The sequence below is a fragment of the Mustela lutreola genome, chromosome 7 (genome assembly GCF_030435805.1).
Source record: "Mustela lutreola isolate mMusLut2 chromosome 7, mMusLut2.pri, whole genome shotgun sequence".
Classification (NCBI taxonomy): Eukaryota; Metazoa; Chordata; class Mammalia; order Carnivora; family Mustelidae; genus Mustela; species Mustela lutreola.
This window is the reverse complement of record NC_081296.1, coordinates 44,537,749-44,547,986: the sequence shown is the minus strand read 5'-3', so window position 1 is coordinate 44,547,986 and position 10,238 is coordinate 44,537,749.

Sequence of the window (10,238 nt, the reverse complement as noted above, 5' to 3'; positions counted from 1 at the left end):
AGGAAGAAACAGGAACTGCAATTAATGTCATGCCAATCTCTGTGGTAGAGCCATTTAAACAAAGTCAAAAGACAGAATACTGGGGCGGGGGTCAGGGGAAGGCAACATGCACAACAGGCAATAGGCTGGTATGCTTAATAGACTTTTAAAATGAGCATATTGGTTAAGATCATTTGTTCCAGAGAAAGATATACTGTTTTGAAGGCAAATTGGGCATAAGGTGGGCATTTTAGTTGCTAAAGGGGAGCCAGAACACAAGAGAGACTAGGAAACAGAGAGAGAAAGAAAGATGCAGAATGAATGAATGAATGAATGAATGATGAATCTGAGATGTCTGTGTAGCTCATTTTTTTTTTTTAAGATTTTATTTATTTATTTGACAGAGATCACAAGCAGGCAGAGAGGCATGCAGAGAGAGAGAAGGGGAAGCAGGCTGTCTGCCAAGCAGAAAGCCTGATGTGGAGCTCGATCCCAGGACCCTGAGATCATGACCTGAGCTGAAGGCAGAGGAACCCACTGAGCCACCCAGGTGCCCCAAGCGTGTAGCTCATTCTTAATCTGGTCCCCTTAGAGCTGACCTTCAGATGTTCCCCCACCGTGTTTTTTCTCTTCAACTGGTCTCACACTCAAAGTACAAATAGAAACAGAAGAGACATATCCGGGGTGCCTGGGTGGCTCATTGGGTTAAAGCCTCTGCCTTCGGCTCAGGTCCTGGGATTGAGCCCCACATCAGGCTCTCTGCTCAGCAGGGAGCCTGCTTCTCCCCCTCTCTCTGCCTACTTATGATCTGTCTCTCTGTCAAATAAATAAATAAAGTCTTTAAAAAAAATCAGTTAAAAAAAAAGAAGAGACATATCCCTTTCACACTGTCCAGCTTCAGAGAGAATGACAAAAGTCTGAGTAACTTGTTAATTGAATGAAGACTCCCAGATGTATGTACTGTCTTTTGAAAAGCTTTGTCAGAACTTGTAACTAACATATGTGTATACTATATGTATTTATTATCAATTACCATAGTTTTTTCATTACATAATATAATGTTTTAATTTTGAGGAGGAAACAAGATAATTTTTGCATTACATGATTTTTTCTATTTTAACCAAGCTAATTTCTGTTAAGTTCATTTGTTCAACTTATTGGGCACCTACGATGTGCAGCTGGTCCAAGGACAGCATATGGAGCAGGAAAGAATAAAACAAAGTCTGTGACCATGGAGTTTTTGTTCCATGTGGGAGTGAGGTAGGACAGATAGTAAACAGATAAGGAAATAAGTTACAATACATAATGTCGGGTAATAATAGTACAAAAAAACTAGAGCAAGGAAAGGAGTTAAGCTAATGTATGCTTAAAGTTGAGAGAAGCAAGGTAAATGATATTGGGTAAAACTTATATCCAGCCAAGAACATCACAACCATGAGGACCCCAACCCTATCTCTTCTCACAGTTCTCGGGCTGATTTTCATTCACTTAAGTTCAGGTAAAACCGAGTTTGTCAGAGCAAGACCTGGAATTCAAATGGTAACAAAGATGGTATAAATGCCTGAAAAAAAAAAAAGTTTTAAATGTCCTCTGTTCCCACCTGTGCTTTCCAATCTGCTGACAAACTAATAGCTAAAATAAAATGAAGGAAGTATAGTTCCAAATGGTTTAGTATAACAGTGTGATGGTTGGTTTGAAGGAACAGAAGATATTAGTGCAATCAATAAGATTTGAAAAAAAGCAGCCCTTAGAGGTCTAGAACTAGTATTAGTGTTAAACTGGTTTTGTTTATACTGATACCTTTAAAAAGTTCTAACCAGGATCACTCATGGCAAACTAATACCACAGCCAGTGGTTCATTCTCTCTCCTCCTAAGCTTACTCTGTTGAATTTGTTCCAAAATTCTTTCTCTTCCTCTCCCTTCTGTTACTTTCCTCTTTCTTTTTCCTTCTTTCTATCTAGACTTCATGTAATCCTATCCGGAGCCATGGCTTAGTAAACCACCTATATGCTGATGACTCTAGTTTATATGTTCAACCTTGTTTTTTCTCCTGAGTTTTAGACTAGTGTATCGAACTGCTTACTCAGTAGCTTTACTTGTATGTCTAATAGTTATTTCAAATTAAACATGGTTAAAATAGAAAACTTGATTTCTGTGTGCCCTCCCCACTTCCCAAATATGGACCTCCCTAAATCTTTTCCATATCAATAAATTTTGCCTCTATTATTTATCCTATTGCTTCATACAAGTATCTAGCTTTCTCACTTTAATGCACACCCCACATCCAATCCATCAGGAAGTTTTATTGGCTCTTATCCCAGATTGTATCTGGAACCAACCATTTCTCATCATCTCTACTTCAGTAGCCCTCATTAAAAGATGTCATTATATCTTGGCTAGTCTGCTGCAGGAACATCCTACCTAGTCTCCCTCACTAGTACAGGTGAACCAAGGCTAGAGGGAGTTGAGGCCCTTTGTGAGCCTGAGGCTTAGAGTACATGGTGTCTGCTCCAGAGTAACCACCATGATGTGGTCACTGGGACTAGGCTGGGGTCTGCAAGGTTGCTGAGGGACTGTGCTCTGGGTGCACAACTGGAACAGAGACTGAAGTTCTTCCCCACACACTTGCACCACTGATAGATGATACAGCAGGATCTAGAAAAAGCAAAATCCAACAGTCAGGAACCAGGAAGAGAAACCCTTTTCTTTCTACAATGTTCTTCCCATGCTCTCTACTGATAGAGTTCAGTTGTGCTCATTTTAAGGGGGGGGGGGGATGTTGCAGAGAGTGAGTAAAGGGTGAGTTTAGAGCTGAGAGGCAATAAATTGATAGCTGGCACAGTATATTTCAAAATAATCAATGAATCTTAACTATTTTCATGAATCACCATAGTGTAAGGCTTATTATTGTCTTTATTTTGGGGATTATAAATAAATTATATGGAACTGGAATTTAAATTTAGAAAGTACAATTTGTATATCTTTGTTTCATTCTTTATTTTTTTAAATTTTATTTATTTATTTATTTTTTAATTTTAGGGTGGGAGGCCAGAGGGAGATAAGCAGACTCTCTCCCCAGCTCAGAGCTCCATCCCAGGATCCTGAAATCATGACCTGAGCTGAAAATCAAGACCTGGATGCTCAACCAACTGAGCCACCCAGGCGTGCCTTTCTTTGTTCCCATTCTTATGTGAAGTTCCTTCTCTGAACTTTATTGATACCATTAATGATGAAAAATCCCAAATAGTATATGACAGAAAGATGCCTGGGCATCACATGCCTAAGTTTCTGAAGCTATATCTAGCAAATGCTTGGGCATAGGGCTGAACGTGGCCAGCAACGCTTGATGGTTGGATGAATTAATAAAATGCTTCTTTCAAACTGATGCTGTCTAATGGACCAACTCTAACTGCTTTCCTGTGTGAATCGCTCTTTTAAGAGTAGAACTAGTCTGTTGGTCCAGATTAATTCATCACAATATGTAACTAGCCCATCATAATAGCTACCAGCCAAAACAAGTCTCTGAGGCTATGATAGGGGAAGATAAGATTTGAAAGATGATTAAAAATGAGAGATGGTGTGGACTGAATGTTTGTGTCCCCCCAAAATGCACATGCTGAAGCCCTAATGCCCAGTGTAGCTGTATTTGATGAGGTCTCTATGGAAGCAATTAAAGTTAAATGAGGTCATAAAGGTGGGATTCCCTTCTAATAGGATTAGTGCCCTTCTAAGAAGAAACACCAGAGAACCTGCTCTCCACCCCTCTCCCCCACCCCAAGCATTCACCGAGAAAAGGCCATATGTGCCTATAGTGGGAAAGTGGCCATTTGCATCCCAAGGGGAGAGCTCTCATCAGACACAAATCCTACTGGCATCTTGATCTTAGACTTCTAGTATCCAGAACTGTGAGAAAATAAATTTCTGTTGTTTAAGCCACCCAGCCTATGGCATTTTGTGACGGCAGGAGGTAAGTATAAAAGGCACTATAAAAGAATAAATAAAATGAGGCACTATCTAGAAAAGGTGAGATCGGGGGTGCCATAGGTAGGCTAGGGCAGCATGAATATTCAAGATATTTGTGTATGTGGGGGTAGGGAAGAAACATGGAAAAGAGGAGAGTGGAGGAATAGCAAAAACAAATTTCTTTTACTATGTCATCATTTTGCTTAAAATTGGCCTTTTTTAACCAACAGAGGGAAATGAATCAGGGTATCCCCAAAACACATTAACACCCACACATTATTCTACTTGTCTTTAGAATGATATTTTTACTTTCATCTGAATATAAGCCTATAGTAGTTTTCAAGGTAAACATAAAGGCTTAAATTGAGAGAGGTCAAGAAATTAGTTTTCATTCTCACATGGAGTACAAGTTCTAAGACCTACTTCCAACCATTTAAGCCTCTCCTACAGAGACATGGACCCTCAACTGCTCACTTAACTCTTCTCAGGAGAGAGGAGCTGGAAACATTTGAGTTGAAAGGACTTCTCTACAGAAGAACTCAACACAAGGTGTAGATATATCCATATGGTTGTGAATTAGGTGATTTAGGGCTAAACTCTGAGTGGTATCTGATACTAAGCCAGTGCTCAGTACTGAGTAAGGTGCTCAGTAAAGCCACTGGATAAGCAATATAGTAAATAAAGCAAAGCATTAGAATTAAGCTTTACTTCAGATTTTCTTTTCTAGGTACAGTTTTCCCAAAAACATCCTTACCATATCTTCTCGAGAAGCTGTGGTCAGCTGAGTAATGCACTCTTTTCTGCCTCATGTGCTTATTTCCTCACTCTCCCTGTCCTTAGATTATATCTCCGAATGAAGTGCTGTCCTCAAAGTTTTTCAGGCTTTGTTTGCTGAATAATCCAAATGAAGACAGTACCCCAAACAGTGTCAAAATGCATGCTTAAAGAATATATTTTGTAAATAAACTTAGAGTCTAAATTTGCGCAGATACGGAAATGTGAATAATGATCTTTTGGTAAAACAATCCTTGGCAATAAAGAGCCCTAAAACTGACATTCTAAAAACCTTCAGCATTTATGATATTGACATTTTTGGAGGATACTTCCTTATGTATAGAATGTCTATTATTTGGGATTCATCTAATGTTTCATTAAAGTCATATCTGACCAGAATATCAATAGTGATATTATGCCTATTTTAGGGCATCCTATCTAAAGCACATGATGTCAGGGGCACTTGAGTGGCTCAGTTCGTTAAACTTCTGACTCTTGTTTTTCGTTCAGGTCATGATCTCTGGGTTGTGAGGTTGAGTCCTGCATCAGGCTCTGTGCTAGGCATGGAGCCTGCTTAAGATTCTCTCTCTCCCTCTCTCCCTGCCCCCCCCAAGATAAATAAAATAAATAAAGTTTTTTAAAAAGTAAAAAAGAAATAAGGTACATGATGTCCGTAATATCACTTCATTAGTGATATTAATTTTGATCACCTGGCCAAGTTATTAATCCTTTTTAAAAAATGTATACCTGAATATCTGTATTTTTCTTATTTATAAAGTCATCATAGCCTGATAACATGGTAGCAGCATAGCAGGCTTCATTATTATTGTCTTATACTCCAGCCTCTCACAACTACCAAATAAAATGTAAGCACCACAGGGGCAAGGATTATTGCCTGTTGTATTCACCAAAACAAAATATTCCAAGCACATGGTACAGAGCCTAGCACATATTTACCAAATGAATAAATAGAAAGATAATTCTGATTGGTAGGATGTTGAGCAACATTTATTATAATAAAACTCCTTTATAGCAATGTTAATTCAGCAGACCATGGTTATAAGATATGAGAAAATATATGATTGAAGATAATTTTAACCCCTCACTTTAGGTCGGATATTTACCAAGATTATCAGTAGCAAAACTGACTGATTTAGGATGCCTTGCAAATTACCCTTATTACTCTCTAGAGGTGATACTAATAGAAATGAAATGACTAAAAGTGAGAAAGAAGAGGTCCAAAAGGAAGAGAATGAATGTTGTATAGATACATCTAGATTTTCCTCACCAGCCCTCAGCTGGATTATACACAGGTCTCACTTTGCATGGTTCTGAAATGCATGATTTCCAGTTACCATAGTTTAGTTAAATAATCCAGTCCTATAACATCACAATTCACATTTCAGTTACCATGATTCAGTTTGGTTCAGTAATTGCATAAAGTACAAACTTTATTGCTATGTCTTCAGTCCACAAATCACCACATAAATAACATGTGCACATTGTGATCAGTGACCAATTGAATCCCTTCTTTCAAAGTCTATCAGTGATTGATCACTCTGCATCTGTTATTCATTTTATACACACACAGCAAAAGCGTGTAGTTGTGTTGCAATCTTGTCTCCCAGTGATAAATTCACATGACATTTTATAAAAATGGATAGTCAAAAGAGGGAATTGGCCAATAGTACAGCAAATAACCCAACACTCTAGAAATGAAATTCACATTAAATATAAATAGAATTATAGAAGAAATAGCTGACAGTGGAAAGACTGTAGATGTACGGGCAGAAGAACTTTGTGAAGGAGAAGTTATCAACATAAAGAGTGGTTGCAACAAAAAGAGTGAAGATATCCCAGAAGAAGTAACACAAGCAAACAAAAAACAAACAAACAAACAAAAAACCTTCCTTAACAGAACTTTTGGAGATATTTCACAACACAAATGTCAAAGATTAAACTGTTGGAAGCTAATCCAAACTTAGGAAAAAGTATAACAATTCACCAGGGCAAACACAAGATCCTTGTTTCCTGTTGTAAGTTATACAGTGAGAAGAAGGCAAGCAGTGTTTAGGTTACTCTTGATGCATTTAAAACAAAGAAATAAAACAATTATCAATGTTTCTGATGCCTTAAATTTCAATATACTAAGTAAATAATAGCTTTATTTTTTCATTTCTCTATACATGTATGGATAAGAGATTTTACTGTTTTGACAAAAATTTTAAAGTTTATGAAACAATCACAATATTTTCATTGATAATTATTAAGGTCATTTGGCACAGTTTCACCTTGCATGCTCAGTTTGAAAAAATGATTTTATTTATTTGAGCAAAAGAGTGAGAGAGAGAGAGCAGGAGCATGGGGAATGGGAGAGGAAAAAGCAGGCTCCCTGCTCAGTAGGCAGGACACCTGACACAGAGCTTGATCCCAGGGCCCTGTTATCATGACCTGAGCCTAGGGCAGATGCTTAACTGACTGGGCCACCCAGGTGCCCCTTGTGTGTTCATTTTTGAGCTTCTGCATGAAGATTGCCTTTTTTGCATTCATGGTAAAGTGCAAATTAAATGCTCAGAAATGAAAAAACAGACAGTCCTTACCATAGTTGATCTGAAGAAAATAAAGAACTGGCTGGCTGGAAATGATAAACTGTAGATGTTAGCCTCCCCCTTGGATCACTCCCACGTCTGTATCTCTACCTTGTGTTTCCAAGTAATGTCTGGGCATTCCACCAGCAAGCACCTCACATACAACACATCCAAAACAACTTCCTCCTAACCCTGCCACCTACCAAAAAGCCCCAAGCAACTTTTTTCTTATACTGGTATATCAATTAGGGTTAGTGATTACTAACAGAGACCTGAAATAAGCTTAAACGAGATAAACATTTATTTTTCTGTAAAAATAAAACTCCAGAATTAGGCAACCCAGGGAGAACATGGTGATTCACCGATTTCAGGAATCCATCTTTTTGTTCTACAATCCTTAGCATGAAGTGTCTATCTTCAAGTTACCTCATGGTCACAAACTAGCTGCTCGTGCCTCAACCATCACATTCCAGGCAGAAAGAAAGAAGAAAAAAATGTGGTCACCCTGCTGAGTCAATGTATTTAGACACATTGGATGTTCCACCCAAAGATGTCTGCCTATGTCTTATGTCATTATATCTTATTAGACATAGTAGAGACAGGAAAATGCAGTTTTTGTATGGTTTTTAGCTGGTTATGTTGCCATCTTTAATACTGTATAGGTCAATTACATAAGAAAATGGGTAGAGTGGATATCAGGTAAGCAAGTGGTAGTCTTTATCAGACATCATTAATGATTCTACCATTCACCTATTCATCAAGCTGGAAAACTAGGAATTATCTGAGACTCTTTTTTTCCTCCCTCACTGACCATATCCAAGGTTAGTTTATTATACTTACCAAATTTCTTTCAAATTTGAAACTCCACTTTTTTTCTTTAAAGCTTCATTGCCTAAAATAGTGCATGATGCATTCTGTGTATGTTTATAAATGTTTGTGAAATGCTGATTTAATAGTTGCTTTTCAGACAATGGGGGAAATTATTGCAGTGAACTTTAAATTGGTGTCTTCAAATAATATTCAAAGAATAGTCTTATTATATTATATAGTGTAATTCCTGGAATTCTTAAAGTCACAAAGTGTTTTTCTTCCCCCAAAGGACAGTTTATTTTTTTATTTATAAGATTTTATTTATTTATTTGAGCAAGAGAAAGTGAGCAAGAGAGACCATGAGCAGGGGGAGGAGCAGAGGCAGAGGAAGAAGCAGACTCCCTGCCAAGCAGGGAGCATGACAACCTGGGCTCCATCCCAGCACCCTGGGAATCATGACCTGAGCTAAAGGCAGATACTTAAGCGATTGAACCACCCAGACACCCCACAAAATAATTTCTTACTTTTTAAGACTAGTGGGATTTGAATTGGTTGTTCAATTTCAATAGTATGAAATGCACACAAATGTACTCCCTTTTCTAGTATTTAGCTTTTCCCAATTGTGTAACTCTTAGTTGCTTCTGAAGTCTCTTGTACTGTCTCCTCTGAGGGACTTCTATGAGATGTTCCTTAGCCTGCCCATGAGCACGCACTACACCCCACACACCCCTACACACACGCACGGGCGAGCGCGCGCACACACACACACACAGTGATAGCTTCAAAAATCTTGTTCCATTAGCAAGTCAAAATGTCAAACATTTCAATAGCAGGTATGAAAACGAGTAAGCCTGTCCCTGCTGAGCCACCTGCTGAATATTCCATATGCTAGGTACTAATTTTAGGAGAAAGAAAGGAAAGTTTAAAAATGTATTCTCTTCTCACTGCTCCACAAGAGCCACCTTTCCTTTTCTTCTCGTGCAGCTGCCGCAGAAGCTTACATGAATGCAAGCAAAATGCAAGTGGCACTAGAAACAAGGCTTAATTTAAAAGAATTCACCAGATGATTTAAACAAATAAACCTATTGGTTAAGCTTATTGTTCTGGAGAGAATGAACAGTAGGACTGGCCTTCAATTGATGGAATTCACTAGAAGAGAGCAGGGCTGACAAATTGGGATAAAATATTTGGCAGTTGTTTTTTATCCTAGGATAGATGACCAGCTTGCTTTAAATTCATTTCCTGAAGCTGGTGAGTGGGTGGCCAGGTCTGTATCCTACCCACCCTAGCCAAGTAACATTTCCTGACTTTGACATATTTCCTCCACTTGATTAGATATTTGACAAAGCAATGTACATCATAGGGGCCCCTGGGTGGCTCAGTTGTTAAGCATTTGCCTTTGGCTCAGGTTGTGATTCCAGGGTCCAGGAATCTGCCCCACATCATGCTCCTCACTGAGCGGGAAGCCTGCTTCTCCCTCCCCCACTTCCCCTACTTGTGTCTCTCTCTCAAATAAATAAATAAAAACATAAAGAAATATACATCACAGATCATTTTCAAAATATTATTGCTTCTTTAAATTCTGACATTCCAATATAAATGAAGACCTGTGCAAGCTCTAAACGTGCTTCGAAAATGGGTCGTTTTGACAACCTATAAAATTGACTGTTGCCTACAGTCTGTAGGACGGAGCTTTATTAGTGGTCATTTTACAAATGCTATTTTACCTGTACTTGTACTTTTTTCCTTTGTAGCTCTAAATATTTCAGTTGCTCAAATAATTTGACACAGCAACATGGAGATGGGACAGTTGGAACAAATAATTCACAGATAATTTTTGTGATTTATTCTTACATTTGAAGTCATAGTTTCATTAGGTTGGTTTTTCAATTTAAATTTCATACACAGTTGAAGTCATCTCAACGTGAATATGATTCTATGTAATAAATTAGGCCTGCAGAAATTCAAATATTCAGAAGTTATGAAACAAGGAATTAATTAGATATACAAAGGCTAATGACTCACTTGAGAAATATTCCGGGCCTCCTGTGCTTTATATTAGAAACTGTGCTCCCACCCCCAATGCCCATTTCCTTTTGCTATTGAGGTTCTTGTGACTGCTG